Source organism: Bacillus rossius, chromosome 1 (genome assembly GCF_032445375.1).
Source record: "Bacillus rossius redtenbacheri isolate Brsri chromosome 1, Brsri_v3, whole genome shotgun sequence".
Classification (NCBI taxonomy): Eukaryota; Metazoa; Arthropoda; class Insecta; order Phasmatodea; family Bacillidae; genus Bacillus; species Bacillus rossius.
Genome location: NC_086330.1, coordinates 73,664,228 through 73,682,082, shown reverse-complemented (window position 1 = coordinate 73,682,082; position 17,855 = coordinate 73,664,228).

Sequence of the window (17,855 nt, the reverse complement as noted above, 5' to 3'; positions counted from 1 at the left end):
TCCCTCGCGCGGCGTATTCTTCAGCCGGCGACTGGAGCCGAGGAGTGGGGCTAGCGGCTGCTGTGAAGGCAGCGGAGGGGAAGTTCGTCTGACGGCTGCTCGGTCGCCTTATCAGCGCGTCGGGGTATCGGATATCGCGATAAGCACATGTATTCGCAGGAATAGTGTCTACCACTGAGGCCGCCTGGTCGGGAAGGGTCATTCCATGCCAAATCAACCAGAAAATAATAATTTTTGGCATCACCATCTCAGAATTAAAAAAAACTCGGCAAATTAGGAGTAGGTGTGCAGAAAAGTGCATTAGCAAAGTTAAAGCCCCCTGTGAATAATACTTTTTATACAGCAGGGTTGCCAACTTGTTGAAAAAGTGGAATTTTTGCTGCGCGAGGTCCAATAAAAATATTTGTAACTTCCTTTGTAGTTGAGTGAGAACCTTGAAGTAGGGCTCAATAGAAAGCTAGAAAAGTGTCCTTTGAGATAAAAATAAGTTTTACGAATTTTAGAAGAAATTTGTTTCAAGGTCATGGTCATGTAACATGTGACCTTGAAAATTTTGAAAAGTATATTTTTGAAAAATGTGAAAAAAATATATGTTATGAAGTGCGTTATTGGTCTAAGTGACATAAGTTTCATTTTGGGATGGATCTGGGATCAAACACTAGAACATTGTGAATTAGGCCATGTTCACTAAAACTACTCTAGTAAGGCATTAACACAATTCCACTTTTTCCACAAATTGGCAACCCTGCTGTATAAAAAGTATTATTCACAGGGGGCTGTAACTTTGAGAATTCACTTTCCTGAACCTGTACTGTTAAAGCCCTAAGTTTCATTGAATTCGGTGATGGTGATGTCAGCAGGTGTGTGAAATGGCATTGAATGACCCGGAAGTAATAAATTCTAGGATTCAGGCAGTTATTCCCAGAGAAAACCTCAGCCATTCTACGCCCACCATATCGCGCGGCGAGAAGACTCAGTAAGGCATACTCGGAGCCAAGTGGAGGTTACCTGTAGGCGGAAAAAGTTGAGCGACTGTTATTTTTACCCCTTGTTAGATCGATATTTGGCTTTGTAACAGCATCGAGAAGTACTATTATATGCACGATTTCTTTTTCAAGGATGGAGTTAAAAAGAAACTGGAGAAAATAAAGAAGAATCATCTTTATATTTATGCAACAAGAAAGAAAAATGAAGCTACTCATCTCAAAGCATACTGGAGTCAAAGGTCAGTTTGTTTTGTAATATGTCATACAAAATACAGATTGCGTTCATTAGCCTGCGTAGTCGAAACTTAGTCTACCTTGTGATCTCTCACCTCCAACACCTTCCCCACCATAATATTGAGTTATCTTAGATGAACAGTCGCATATTGAAAAGTTTATTTAAAATATATAGGTTAAATATGTATGTTTATAATATGTAAAGCATCCATAAGTTATTAGTTTGGACAGACTGAGCTCCCTGTTGGGAAGGGGGAGGGGCGGAAACAAACTCTGGCTCCTCACAGTCGAAGCATATAATATGTGTTTGTATTAACGTTGTAGTATTAACCTTTAAAATGTGTAATGTGTACATTTTTTATTTGGCACTGAATTATCAATTTATTCACAGGAATAAAACTATACCTAAACAAAACCATGTCAATGAAGAATTGGAAAACCAGAGCCTATCAAGAATTCACTGCAGCCATCAAGAACTGATTGAAAACGAAATAACTTCCGGAGTGCATGAAGTAGTGTACTATGAAGAAAGCTATCCGGCAAAGTGAGTAACTGTTTACATTTTATTTAAAACAAATCTAAGTTATTATTTTAGAGAAAGTAAGATTGGCAACACAAACAGTTCTATTAATTTAATAAATATGTTTTGGCCAAAATATACATAAGATTTTTGGTCTGTTCAGTGTAAGGTCATTTATTGCACAAAAATAAAGAAGTCGGTATTAAAAAGGATAAATTTTATGCATTGCAGGAAAAAATTTAAACTTGATAGCTGCAGTTATCAAGTTCCGGAAGGTAGAGACTCACGATGACACCTTGGCAGCCAGGGAGTAAAAACGGCACAAGAAATTTCTTCAAGAGAAAATGACACATCAGATGAAGAGAATAACTACTCTGTAACCAATGTCCTGCACAATGAAGATGGGCAGTGTATGTAAGTCCCTTAGCCCACTTTAAAAATAAGTTAATTACAAAGTGTTTTTAATACATGCTATTTTTCTTTCTTCAACTATTTCCTGAAAAATTGTTTACTTTTTTTCCTTCGTATCATTTGCACACGGTCGGGTAGTTATAATATTACACGAAACTAGACATTCTTTCGAAACTATATTTCTATCTAAATAAATCAATATAAATAGTTAAATGTTATTGCTACTGTTATGTGGCTCTTTCAGCTCTACAGCCATGTCTTACACAGAAATGCAACCGCCTCTGAAACTATTTGAGATGGAAGCAGGATGTTCTTTCTGGTCAACCACCGAAGGAGCCATTGACATTCCATATGAGCTGGTGGACAGGAATGAGCCAACTGTAGACAGTAGATGTATCAACAATTCAGAGACAAGCAATCAGGTTAGCTGAATAACAATTATATTGCTTTTAATTATATTGACCTGTTAAAAAATTACAGTTAAGTTATAATTTAACTTTACGAATATACTTCAATTGAAAAATTACACAACTACTCAAACTACATAAATGTTTTTATCAGAAATTTCACTAAAAACAGGGCAAAAAAATGAATACAGTAAAAAATCTTATCCCCATTTAGTGACAATAGACAGCATATTTTACTGACCTTACTTAAAAGTGATACACCATCCCCAGTTAAAACATAAACAGCATTCATAAGAACACTGATTTAAGCACTGAAAATGTTTATATTGTAGCAAGACTTTTCAAAGTATGCATCATACATTGGACAAAAAACTATTAAAGATACTACAGATACTATAAGTACTTTTACTGCTATCAATATTCCTGTTTTATTCGAAACTAGGGAAAAAATAATATATACATATTTTATGCACATAGAAATATAACATGATTTTAGGTACATTAATAGATATAAGTTATTCAAAAATAATATATTTATGAATGATTTCAGCCGAACAGTTTATTCATTACTCCAAGAAAATATCAACATTTGGATGAATATATTGAACATGTAAAGGAAGACAACGGTTTGATACTAGAAAAGCAGCAAAAATCCACTATGGTCCTCAATGTCAACAGCCTGACATGGATCCAGAAACATTTGAGGAACAGATTCAAGCTTTCCTCAGTAGGTTACAACTAACACAAGAGGACCGTCAACATTTAGAGAGAGAGACAATTCTCCAGGCAGGAAGCGGAAAATGGCTTGAAACACATAGAAAAATTCTAACAGCTTAGAATTTCGGGAAAGTCTGTCGTAGACGTGCATTAACAAGCTGCGTTAACTTAGTTCGCAGAATTGTTTATACCTCCGATATTTTGAACGTGCCTGCAATTTATCATGGTAAAAGGTTTGAGGTGATGGCTATAGAACTAGAAAAACAAGAAGGAATATAAGGTTGGAAAAAGTGGACTCTTCATTGACAAGGAATTGCCTTTCTTGGGTGCCACTCCGGAAGGTGTTATTGGAGAAAAGGGTCTTGCAGAAGTTAAGTGTCCATCATCTGCAATTGAAAAAGATGTTACTGCAGCAGTTAAACAAGGGAACATCCGATATATGAGTTCGAAGGAGATGAACTGAAACTGAAAAAACACATTCATATTTTTATCAAGTTCAGGGACAGCTGCACATTTCAGAGAGGGAATATTGCATTTTTAGTGTTTGGACATCAGTGGAAAAAGAGATGGCAATATTTCAAATTGAAAGGGATGACAATTTTTGGAAACAAGAGATGGAACCACATCTTACAAAATTCTATTATAACTGCATTTTGCCAGAACTGGCGGACCCTAGGCATACGAGGAGCATGGAAATTCGAGACCCTCCATACATTATTGACGCTATTGAAAAAAGAGCAAGAAAAAAATTTGCTGCTGTCAAGACTTGTTCAGCTGCTCATTAATTACCTCTGTAGCGTATCTTCTTAAAAAATGTGGGAATATAATATGTATTTTTTCTTAAAGTATTTATTGCGATATGACATTATTATATAAGAAAATTTAAACTCAGTGCGCTGTTAAATTATGCTTGTAAAAGCAGACCATCTAAATTTACTCAACTGTATCCATAAACTCATATGTTTATTGTCTTTGTGGTGTGCAAATGTGTTCAAATTCAATTATATTTGATTAAATAAGATGTATTTGTACAACTTCATACATTAACTTTTTTTTTCTTCAGAAAAGCCAAAAATAATTTGTACAGATAAATCGATGATTGTTATTTTCTGAACAGTTATTGGGTGGAGATGCATACAAATATTTTAAACAGCAAATTGTAAACAATCTAAACATGAAAAAAATACAAGGTAGAAAAAATAACATGATTCTGTGCCGTATTGAAAATGCATTTTGGCACAATTATCATTACCACACTTCTTTTTAAAATCAATAATAATTGATATTGACAATGTTGCAAATATTCTATTTCTAAAGGAATAAAGAGTTAAAAATACATGATATGACATGCTAAGTTATCGCGTCATTATTTCAAAAAAACTATTCACAAACAACTGGTTTGTTTACGTTTGGAATAAAAACTGTGAACACTGGTCACACACCGTAAAAGCCACACATCTTCCTGTATACTCACTTCATGTTATAGAATGGGGAAAGTCCGGGTAAACAAAATTACGATTTTTGCCTCATAACGTCACCATGTTTCGGATGACTTAAGACGACTTGTTCCGTAATTTTTTAAACTGCAAATACAATTTGCAGCAACAAATAGTACCTGTGACTATGTTATATGACTTCGTTGAGCAAAGAGATGCATTTCAACCTGTTGTTGAAACAAACATATTTTTATGTAGGAATGTTTGTTAACTGATTGTTTCATCAGTGCACGCTTCAATTCGTTTGTAGTCGTATGATAAATTGTAGTTTAGTACGTACATTTAAATCTAATACGTATTTTATGATGAACGAAATTATATATATATATATATATATATATATATATATATATATATATATATTACCGGAAGGGTGAAAAATCATGTAAACTGTTGATTAGTTATTTCTGAAACCCAGTAATAATATAACTACGTTCGTACATAGTATAAAATTGAAAATTTGGAAAATATTATTCTTTATTTGATTGTAATCATATTACTTTCTTGCTGGTGGACACGTAATAGCACACAACTTGAAGGATAACCAGACCCAAGTGTATAACTGAATTATTAATTATTATATAACTCAAGTCACAACTTAATTATTTAAGTAAATCATTGCTTGCCAATAATTGGCACAAATCAATTTTAATTTCTTAGTCAGCAAGGTTTAAAACTACAAACGAAAAATTTCCCAGCAAGGAAGTGTGCATGTGTCCGCGTATGCGTACCTGTGTTGTTTATGCTTAGGTATGCGCACTTGCTATGCTATGTATGCATTATTTTTGACTAGGTAACACGTAGGCCTACATATTTCCGACTATGATATTAAAATATGTAATATTTTTTGGTTAAATATAACGGAAAATGCATTTGATTCGTTATATGGATATGAGTTTCGTAGTTATGACAGCTCCATAGAACTTGCAATGAAAGTTCGGCGCAGCTCCGAAAGCTTGGAAAATGAGAGATATCTGAGAATAAATACTCCAGCCAATAGTCTTCTCTAGTGTAAATAACCTGGCCAGGGGAGAGAATTGGGAGGTTGGTGGGCAATGCGCTCAACACAACGCCAAGTGCGGCCTTTATCCACTGACGTATAGTAAATAACTGTGCCTCGAAGGTAACGCGACACCGCGACAACACGAGACTCGAGGACAGAGCGATAGCGGGTACGGAACACCGCGATCTTTCCTAAAAGACACTGTAAGCTGGAATGACGGCGGGGTGGAAAGTGTTTCCCCCACTCCGCCTCCCAGTCGAAGTGACGCGCCGCCAAGATAACCAATCCACGTCTCCTCCTTCCAGCTTTGTCCCGCCCACCTTGCACGATGCCGTAAGCGCAGAACCCGCTGGCGGAGTTGCGCCCTGTCTGTATAGGCCTCTTAATATTTCTTCGATTACATATTTTTCTCAATTTAATAAATGTGTGAACACAAAAATTTCCTTAAATCACTATTTATCAATTTTAAACTCTCATGTACATCAGGAAAAAATATATAGTTTCAGGCATTATTAGTTGTAATGTAAAAAATTCAAAACAGTTTCTTTGTGGGATGTGGAATGCTCACTCACGATCGAAAAAAGGAGGTGCTTCGCTGTAACACAAGGGGAGGGGGAAACCATCTTTAAAGTTGTCGTTGCTCATATATTTGGATATATAGTAATCAAGCAAGTAATAACATTTGGTGGTATAATCTCCGGCTGATTAAAGTTTATTTGCTAACATGAATTCACAAATTAAACGAATCTCTAAGTACATTTGCTTATCTTTTATAGAAAAAAAATGCACAGATTGATTTTTTTATCATGAATAACCAGGAGCACACTAAAAAAACCAACGAAATTCTCGCCAATAATAACCAACAGCACACGAACAATAGAAAAAAAACATTTTCTCAGTAATCACATACAGCATGCGGAGAAAATCACCAAAATATTGTCAAGAATATCCATTAATACATGTAGAATACCAATAAAGTCTTGACATAAAAAAGGCTGAAGTGCACGGACAAAAATCATCAAATTCTTGTCAGGTAAAAAAAGCAGAAGCACATGAAAAAAAAAAAAAACCAACAAAATTCTAACACAGTAAAGTTGAAGCACACGTAGAAATCTATCGAAATTTCATGTGAAAAAATAGGAGCACTCAGAGAAAACCATCAGGGAGAAGATGTTTAAAAACATCATAAATTATCAATTGTTTAAGCAAAGAGTTCACAAGCTGACTTGTGCTAGAACTCTCATGTTACTTAAGCAAAGAGTTCACAAGCTGACTTGTGCTAGAACTCTCATGTTGCTTAAGCAAAGAGTTCACAAGCTGACTTGTGCTAGAACTCTCATGTTGCTTAAGCAAAGAGTTCACAAGCTGACTTGTGCTAGAACTCTCATGTTGCTTAAGCAAAGAGATCTGGCAGGATTTAATTTGAACTTTTTCTTAAACAATTGATAATTTATGATGTTTTTAAACATCTTCTCCCTGATGGTTTTCTCTGAGTGCTCCTATTTTTTCACATGAAATTTCGATAGATTTCTACGTGTGCTTCAACTTTACTGTGTTAGAATTTTGTTGGTTTTTTTTTTTCATGTGCTTCTGCTTTTTTTACCTGACAAGAATTTGATGATTTTTGTCCGTGCACTTCAGCCTTTTTTATGTCAAGACTTTATTGGTATTCTACATGTATTAATGGATATTCTTGACAATATTTTGGTGATTTTCTCCGCATGCTGTATGTGATTACTGAGAAAATGTTTTTTTCTATTGTTCGTGTGCTGTTGGTTATTATTGGCGAGAATTTCGTTGGTTTTTTTAGTGTGCTCCTGGTTATTCATGATAAAAAAATCAATCTGTGCATTTTTTTTCTATAAAAGATAAGCAAATGTACTTAGAGATTCGTTTAATTTGTGAATTCATGTTAGCAAATAAACTTTAATCAGCCGGAGATTATACCACCAAATGTTATTACTTGCTTGATTACTATATATCCAAATATATGAGCAACGACAACTTTAAAGATGGTTTCCCCCTCCCCTTGTGTTACAGCGAAGCACCTCCTTTTTTCGATCGTGAGTGAGCATTCCACATCCCACAAAGAAACTGTTTTGAATTTTTTACATTACAACTAATAATGCCTGAAACTATATATTTTTTCCTGATGTACATGAGAGTTTAAAATTGATAAATAGTGATTTAAGGAAATTTTTGTGTTCACACATTTATTAAATTGAGAAAAATATGTAATCGAAGAAATATTAAGTATATTGTTTGTAAATGATTTTAGTCGACTTTTTTATTGTTAATTAATTTACTTTGTCTCTCCCTAGATCATCTAAGCTTGTCAAGGTGATATTAGTACAGCTTCATCGCTGGAAAAGAAATATATACTATTTTATGTGTAAAAACTTTTCTCTCTGTCAAGGAGGCGGCACGAGTCTAAGAACGAAGTGTGTTCCTTTTTTGTTTCTCTTCATGTGATGTATTACTGTGTTCCATAATGAAGGAATGAATGATCCTTTCTTTCTTAATATAGCATTCTGTGATAGCATTCGCAGAATTGTGATTGAAAGGGCTGTCAGTTGCGTGGTGATTCTAGAGAAATATGCAGTGTTTTATATTATTCAATTATTTTGAAATGCATTATTTTAATGTGTTTCACTGTCCTATGTTTAGTGTTTCAGGAGGTCCACCTAGTCAGAGGTGAATCTGCATTACTGAAGCGAGATAATTGCAATGCTTGCTAACGCTTCTAGTGCAGTTTCGTCTCTAAGCACAGGGGGCTTGGACTGGCGCGCAGTCATCTCGTAGTGCATATGTTAAGTATGAGATTTGTGTGGTATCCAGACATCAGACCTATGGTTTGGGAAAAATGAAGATAATTGCGTAATAAAATGTTCTCGCATGCAAGGACTTGCACATGATGTTTCATCTCTAAAATTAACTTTGAAAATTTTTAATTTTTAGCTCCTTTTCATAAACAGATGTAAGTCTTGAGTGGTTTTCAAAATATCGTACTTCCATCTGAAGCGATGCAGGGTGTATGTATGTATGTATGTATGTATGTATGTATGTATGTACGTATGTATGTATGTATGTATGTGTGTGTAAATAACCAAGTGTCTGTATTTCATGTGCAGTTTTTTCATAAACAAATTATCATCTTTAGCAGTTATTTTAATCAATATTTCTAACCTGAAGCTGCGCACTTCGTATGTGCGGTCTCCTGCCATGTAAATAATGCCCTGTGTAATAACAATTTTTTGAGGGGTGTGGGGTGTATGTTTGCTTAGTAAAACTGTTTTGTTTTTTGATGGATAAAAGTATTAATTCTAAGTCGTTGAAGGTAAGGGCGTTCAGAGGCAATCCGTCAGCCCAATCATAGTAAAGACTCAAGTGTTGTCCGCTCGTTTTGCAGTATGGTTTCCTGGTACCATCCAATCTACACAAAATTTAAATATTATGTGTTTTAATATGTTGCCTTTGTAAATAAAAGTACATTATGTGGGCAAGTATGTATTTAATCTCAGTGCACGCATGCGCACGCATGTGTGTGTAAGTGTGAGCCAGTGTGTGGTAGGATGGTTAAGTCTAACATGTAAATAAAACCTGTATGAGATAATATAATTTTTAATTTCTAGATGCAGTAACAGCATCCTAGGATGAAATTTCTACCATAAGGTTTAAGGGAAGTATATTTTGTTTGGTCTTACAGAATTTTAGCGTGATGGTGAAGCAGCATCATTGTATGAGGGGAAGAGAGGGAGATGTTTTATTTGACCAATGAAAAGAGAGCTTAAGGAAAGTCTCCTTAAATGGTTGTGAAAAGGGTTTGTTCCTGGAACATCAGCAAAATGTGTCATTCTGTGGATGTTCAACTGATTGTTCGCAATGAAATGCTAAAAAATTTTAAACGAATGTTGGTCATAATAAGTGTAGGTTAAATTTTTAATGTTGTAGTTTTGTAATGTGTTCTTACTTTTAACAAATGTATTAAACTTACCCGATTTATTTTTTATTTATTTCCTTACATATCTATAATGAATATTTAGCTGTATTTTCCTCGAACTCAGCTTGAGTGCTTCGTAATGATACTTTAACGAGTCTGTTGCCGTAGACCATGACTGCTACCTGAGCGCCTCATGGCGCCACAAAGTCGGGCGACTAATGGATCTGTTGTGACATGCACGGTCAAGTCTATTGTTCGGGTCCCCTCGGCACTGCGAGACGACATTTCTGAGTGATGAGTCACGATGCATGAAGTGCCTCGCGACCTAATCTCTCATCACCTAGGTCATTAGTGGTTTTACCCGAGAGTGGTTTCCTATGTTAAGTTATTACCTACATTTCTACCTCCCACCCCTCACAGACCTGCTACGACCTGCGCATGAGTCATGCTGGGTTTTTCCGAAGACAATGGTACTTCCCCTCCACATACTATATTCCTATTGGTAGGTTCGGTAAAAATACTATGTTCCTAATGGTTTTTCCAAGAACAAGCAGGTCCGCGGCTATAAAAGGCCGGGATTAGCTGTCGGAGCTTCATTGTGTTCTTGGAGTTTGAGTGAGCTAGTTCGTGTGTGAGTTTAGCTGCTACCACGATTTCTACCGCCAACGCTACTTTGTGTTCTACAGCTCCACTTCATCTTTTTCTGAGGTATGCTACATGTTTCGTTAACATTGAATGTTTCTCAGCTTTTTCGTAGGTTATCAGCTAACTAGTTTTTTCTCTGTACACTTATGTGTGGGTAACCAGGAATTGTTTAGCTTAAACTTTTAACAGTACTTTAAAATTCTAGCATTTTTGGGTTGTGCATTAGAGTAGTTTTGAGGTTATGTAATCAATCATTTTTAGTTAACATTGAATATTTTTCAGCTTTGACTTTTATCAGTACTTTAAATATTCTACCATTTTTAGGATTGTACATGAATGAAGGAGTAGCTTTGAGGTTATGTTTGTAACTTTTTTTTATTTAGTAACATTGCTAACAGTTTAGGTTAGTAAGCTTGAGGGCTAGAGTTTTGAGGTTATGTTTGCAACTTTTTTTATTTAGTAACATTGCTATCAAGTTAGGTTATTAAGCTTGATGGCTAGAGTTTTGAGGTTATGTTTGTAACTTTTTTATTTATTACATTGCTATCAAGTTAGGTTAGAAAGCTTGAGGGCTAGAGTTTTGAGGTTATGTTTGCAACTTTTTTATTTAGTAACATTGCTAGTAGTTTAGGTTAGAAAGCTTGAGGCTAGAGTTTTGAGGATATGTTTGTTTTCATGTAACATCTAGCTACATTGTTTTCTTTATTCTTATGTTATAGTTCTCCGTACGTCGAGCTTCCTTCGCGTGTTCCGTACGTTGAGACCAGTCTACCGATTGTCGAGATGGCATTTACCGCGCAGAAATGCCGTTTCTGCTCTGCTACCTTCACGGCAGCTAAGAACCGCTACCGGCACGAGCGACAGTGTGCCGAGAACCAGCATCGTGACTACCAGCAGTGCCACCTATGTGGCAAGATGGTCGCACGCAGCGACAAGATGCAGCAGCACCTGTCAACATGTACTGGTGCTGTCGCCACATCAGGCACCCGGTGTAGCTTCTGCTATAAGGCCTTCGCCCGTGCTGATGTCGCCAGACTACATGAGAAGTCGGCTTGCGGTCTTAACCCTAACCGCATAGCACATTCCTGCACGAACTGTGCTAAAGAGTTCGTCAGGGCTGACACTCTTCGCAACCACATTAAGGTGTGCAAGGGGCCTGCTCCGCCTCCAACAAAGAAGCAGAGAATGGCAGCAGTTAAGCCAGCAGTACTGCCTAAACCATCGACCAGCCGAACAAAGGTGGTGACCGGCGCGGGTTTGGCCAATACCCATGGCTTCATCACCGCCGAAGTGGGATTCAAGGGCAACTTGAAGACTTATGTTGCTGTAAATACGTCAAGTTCTGCCAAGGACATTTGTACGTACCTGGACTCCATCAAGGCAAAAATAATAAGCCAACTTGAGGAGGAGATTGAAGAGAATGGACCGCTGAAGTTTAATGTCGTTCTTGAGTGCGACTACGAAAAACCAGTAGATGCCTGTGAAGACAAGAGGGCCTTCAAAACCATGAATGTTCCCCTCTACGCAGTTCATGAGGTGGAGGAGGCAGTTACCGAGTCCATCTCCAAGATCTGCAAGGAGGAGGAAGATTACATGGGTAAGGGGTCCGGATGGACTTTGTCGGCCGTTAAGCGACTTCAACTCCGAATAAACAAGCTTGATCCACTCCGTGCCAGCTCCTACATTGAATTACCTACTTCCATCAAAGACAAATACGCTGTGATCAATCCGCAAAACCTCGAAGACCACATGTGCTTCAAGTGGTCAATTCTTGTTAAGTACGTGGAAGGTGAGCATCCTGAACGTGTCAACCAGCGCTACCATGACTTGGAGGGGAAGTTCAACTTCAACAACATTGACTCCCCTACTCCAATCAAGCAAATACCGCTGTTTGAAAAACAGAACCCCGGAGTCTCCATCAACATTTACAGTATCGACGAGAATCTGAATGTTGTTCCTGCACGAGTCGCTCCTGAAGAAAAAGAACATCATTTCGATCTTCTGCTCTTGGTCAATGACAATTCGTCCCATTTCACCTACATCAATAATTTTTCTGCTCTGGTTCGGTCCCAAATCACTACACACACTGAGGCTATTCATGTTTGCAAAATATGCTTCAAGCATTATGATGATCAGGATAGGGTTAGCGGGCTTACTGGTCTTCAGTGTTTGGAAAAACACAGTGAGCTCTGTAAACAGCATGCTGCTGTTAGGATGGAAATGCCCCAGGTTAATGAAAATGGTTTGCCTCCTGTTTTGAAGTTCAAAAACTTCCATCACAGTGATAAAATGCCCATCGTGGTATATTGCGACTTTGAAGCTATTCTGGAGAAAATCCATACATGTCACCCGAATCCTGATGAAGCATACACACTGCAGTATCAAAAGCATAAAGCGTACAGCTACTGCATTTACGTGAAAGCAGATAACTCCGTGATTCCAGTACACCTCACTTCTTCACTTCCTTCACAGCCTGAAGTGTATCGCGGTTGTGACGCAGAAGATAAATTCATATCCCGCATTGTGGAGATTGGACATGACGTGCAGAAAATATTTTCTATGTCTGTTCCTATGACTCCGCTCACACATGCACAAAACACTGCTTTTCTGCAAGCAAGGTGTTGTTGCTACTGTGGAGGAAAGTTTGGAGGGGTCGTAAAGAAAGTTCGTGATCATAATCACTTCACCGGCAAATTTATTGGACCTGCATGTAATGACTGCAACCTTCTCAGGCGCAGACCGAAAAAGATGATTGTGTTCTTCCACAACCTGGCGTACGACCAGAACTTCATTATCAGGAAGTTGGGGTACGACACTAAAGACATCTTCATCATTCCTAATTCGGAAGAGAAGTTGATAACTTTTTCCAAGAAGTTGGATGATAAGTTCAGCATTCAGTTTGTCGATACGTTCCGTTTCATGAGTCGGGGTCTTGCTTCGCTCGCAGAGTTCTTGCCTGCAGACAAGTTTGTCAGTACTGCTGAGTTTTTCGCTCCTGATGAGTTGGAGTTGGTTACTCGCAAGGGAGTCTTCCCCTACGACTTCGTTGATTCTTTTGCTCGACTAGACGATACTAGTCTTCCATCTATCGATGAGTTCTTTAATATTCTGACTGATTCTGGTATATCCGAGGCGGATTACGCTCACGCACAAAATGTCTGGGACAAGTTTCAGTGTGCTACTTTGGGGGAGTACGCTGACTTGTACCTAAAGACGGATGTCCTGATTTTGGCGGACGTATTCGAGAATTTTCGCAGTCTTTGCTTGGAGACGTACAGTCTAGACCCGTCACACTACATTTCCTGTCCTGGGTTCGCTTTCGATGCGATGCTTCGCACCACAGGAGTACAACTCGAGCTTCTGACAGATTACGATATGTATATGTTTGTGGAAGCAGGTATTCGTGGGGGTGTAGCGCAAAGCATCAAACGTCATTGTGTGGGTAACAACAAATACGTTCCTGAGACACATGATGTGTCCAAGCCATCCACATATCTACAGTACATTGATGCAAATAATTTGTACGGGTGGGCGATGTCGCTGTCGCTTCCGATTCGACATTTCAAATGGTCAGACACATCTATTGATGTCATGACTATTCCAGAAAATTCTCCTATCGGGTACATTATTGAATGTGACGTGGAGTACCCTACTGAACTCCACGAAAGTCACAAAGACCTTCCGTTTCTCCCCATCAATCAATGTCCGCCCGGCTCCAAACAATCAAAGCTCATGACAACACTAGAAATTAAGGAACATTACATTGTACACTACATAAACCTCCAGCAAGCAGTATCACATGGGTTGATAGTTACTAAGGTACACAGAGTCCTCCAGTTTGAGCAGTCGGCGTGGTTGGAGCCATACATTAAGCTCAACACCAATAAGCTCAAGGCTGCAGCCAACGAATTCGAGAAGGAGTTCTTTAAGCTCGCTGTAAACAGTACTTTCGGGAAACTGATGGAGAACAAGAGGCGGAGGCTCAAAATGGAGTTGGTATGTTCCGAGAAGCGGTTCAAGAAACTGGTGTGTCGTCCATCCTTCAAGGACCGCACAATGTATGAACCGAACTTGACTCTAGTCCACCTGAACCATGAGACCATAATTTTCGATAAGCCAATCTATGCCGGACTCGCAGTACTTGATCTCTCAAAAACACTCATGTACGACTTCCATTACAGCACAATGAAACCCAGATATGCAGAAAACATTCATCTGGCATACATGGACACCGATAGTTTCGTATACGAGATACAAACCGATGATTTCTACCATGACCTCAAAGCCGATCCTACACTCATGGAGAAGTTCGACACCAGCTGCTACCCTTCCGACCACCCTTGCTTCTCCCCCATCAACAAAAAGGTTGTCGGAAAGTTTAAGGATGAGTGTGGGGGGAAAGTGATGAGTGAGTTTGTCGGTCTGCGGGCCAAACTGTATGCATACAAGTGTGGTGACAAAGTTGAGAAGAAGGCCAAGGGTATCCAGCGGTGTGTGGTCAAAAACCGCATAACATTCAGTGACTACCTGGATGCCCTGCACGATCACCACACACGACGAGTAGCAGTTAGGGCCATACGCTCGAGGCAGCAGGTGCTCTATAGCGAGAGCACAAATAAGCTGGCCATAACATGGGAGGATGATAAGCGCCAAATATGTGAGGATGGCATCCATACGGTTCCCCACGGCTATGTTGGAGATGAATTATCTGTTGTATAGTTCCAGTCTTTTTGTTGTAAACAGTTTTCGTTTTTGTATATAGTTTCTGTTTTTTTTTATAGCTTGGTTTGACAAGTATATTTTTCTCTCCTTGAGGGTTTTGTTTTGTACAATATATTTCTTTGATTCAGTAAATATAATTTTACCTACATATCGCTTATTATTTTTTTTAATTAATGCCCTATATTCCTCAAGGTACTTATACTTAATTTGATATCGTAAAATGATCATGTAATTAGACACAAACACCTAAAATATCTGCTTCCATGCAGCTTTTAAACACAGGAACGCAAACACGAACACTAAGAAATGATATTATACACAAACACCTAAATATCTGCTTCCATGCAGTTTTAAACACGAATACACAAACATTAATTTATTTAGTATGTTTACATGTATGATAGGACTATGAAAAATTTCTGGTCAGCTAAGATGGAGTAATAAATGTTTTTTAAATTATCATTACTTTAACTAACGCATCCACAACGACAGTATTGATAACATATATTTTAGTTAAAACCTATAAGTGATAAGACTTTAAGAAAAAATGTCGGTTACAACAACAAAGTGACTGTGGATTTTGTGGATCTTGTGGATTCTGTGGATTCTGGTCTATAAGGTTCATAACAATGTTGGTAGAGAATTGTAACTCGACCTTACATACACTAACATACTTTAGAAACCTACAACCGATGACGACACCCACCAGATGAAATCAAGATGGTAGTCTCCACTAAATAAGATGGCTGCCTCCAGCAGACAACGATGATATATTTTTTTTCCTGATTTTCTAAGTTAATAATTATGATTTTCCAAGATGGTGGATGTAACGAAAAATTGTAACAGGAATGAGTGGGGTGTTCGATGACGATGTCATTGTAACAGAGGGGTGGGGGTGCTAGATTATGTATTTGTAATTTAGAGGAGTGGGGTGTTCGATGCGTAGGTTTTTAATTAAAATTTTATTAAATAATATTTTTAATTTTATTTTAAAATTTTGATTATTTAATTTTTTTAAATATTAAATTTTTTTCATTAAAATCGGATAATAAATAAAGATTTTCAAGATGGCGGACGAAACTCAAAATGGCGGAATGATCTAGAAAACAAAATGGAGGAAAGTTCTAGAAAAAAAAATGGCCTCCGGGTTCAAAGGTCAAGGTCAAATCCAAGATGGTTGCAGGAAGTGATGTAATCCAATATGGCCGCCGGAAATGACGTAATCCAAGATGGCCGCCGGAAATGACGTAATCCAAGATGGTCGCCGGAAGTGACGTAAACCAAGATGGCCGCCGTGGCTCCCCGGCTCCCCCACCACCCACCGGTGTCCCCATACATACTATAATTACCTACTTACGTGACTGCGTGGATACAGGAATACAAGTCTGCATGAGTTCTTGACTACGAAGCTACTCGTCTGCAAGGCTCCAATTGACACATCTGTCTTCGATGGAATTTTCTCTTTTGCTACATCTACGCCATCAGCATTATGTTATAAGATTACAAAGCTACTTGCTTACGTAGCTTCAAGTCTACGAGGCTCCAATACATCATGACTACGAGACTACGAACCATGAGGTTACGAGACTATGCGATTGCAAGTCTTCAAGGTTACGTCATCGCGAGGCTATAGGACTACGAAGCTTCCAGAACGCATGGTTACGAGAATGCATGACTAATTGGCCGCATGGCTACGAAACTTTATGTCTCTGACTGACTACAATAGCACTATTCAGTGGTGAGAGTTAATTTATTTCATGCAAAGGTACTTGCTGCAAGCAGTTCCGCTTTTCAACATCAGATGACGTCACGTTTTGCTTGCAGGTAAAATAATATTTATTTATTTTATGCGGGATGCGGGTTGTTCACTATCGGTCGCATAAGAAGAATGGCATCGATAGTCTTCAAGGAGAAGGAAGTTCGTCCTTCCTGCTAGTGCTTCTCAGATTTCTCACAGTCCGCCATCTTGGATTGCGACGTCACGGCTGCTATCTTGGATGGGTGTGACTTTGACCTTTGACCGAAACCGCAGGAATGATCGCAAGCACACGGATTAACCATCATAATATTGATAAGAATAATCAGGAGCACACGGAGAAAACCATCATAATATTGGCAAGAATAATCAGGAGCACACGGAGAAAAACGACACATGTTTTCTTTGATATCATAAAATTACAGGAAAAAAATATTTAAAAATAAAAATAAATTAATAAAAAAATTTAAAATAAAAACAAAAAATACATAAACTGATTCTGCTAGCTTGTAAACTTATCATTGTTGAGCAAAGATAGAGTTCTAGTACAAGCCAGAATTTTATGTATTTTTTGTTTTTATTTTAAATTTTTTTATTAATTTATTTTTATTTTTAAATATTTTTTTCCTGTAATTTTATGATATCAAAGAAAACATGTGTCGTTTTTCTCCGTGTGCTCCTGATTATTCTTGCCAATATTATGATGGTTTTCTCCGTGTGCTCCTGATTATTCTTATCAATATTATGATGGTTAATCCGTGTGCTTGCGATCATTCCTGCGGTTTCGGTCAAAGGTCAAAGTCACACCCATCCAAGATAGCAGCCGTGACGTCGCAATCCAAGATGGCGGACTGTGAGAAATCTGAGAAGCACTAGCAGGAAGGACGAACTTCCTTCTCCTTGAAGACTATCGATGCCATTCTTCTTATGCGACCGATAGTGAACAACCCGCATCCCGCATAAAATAAATAAATATTATTTTACCTGCAAGCAAAACGTGACGTCATCTGATGTTGAA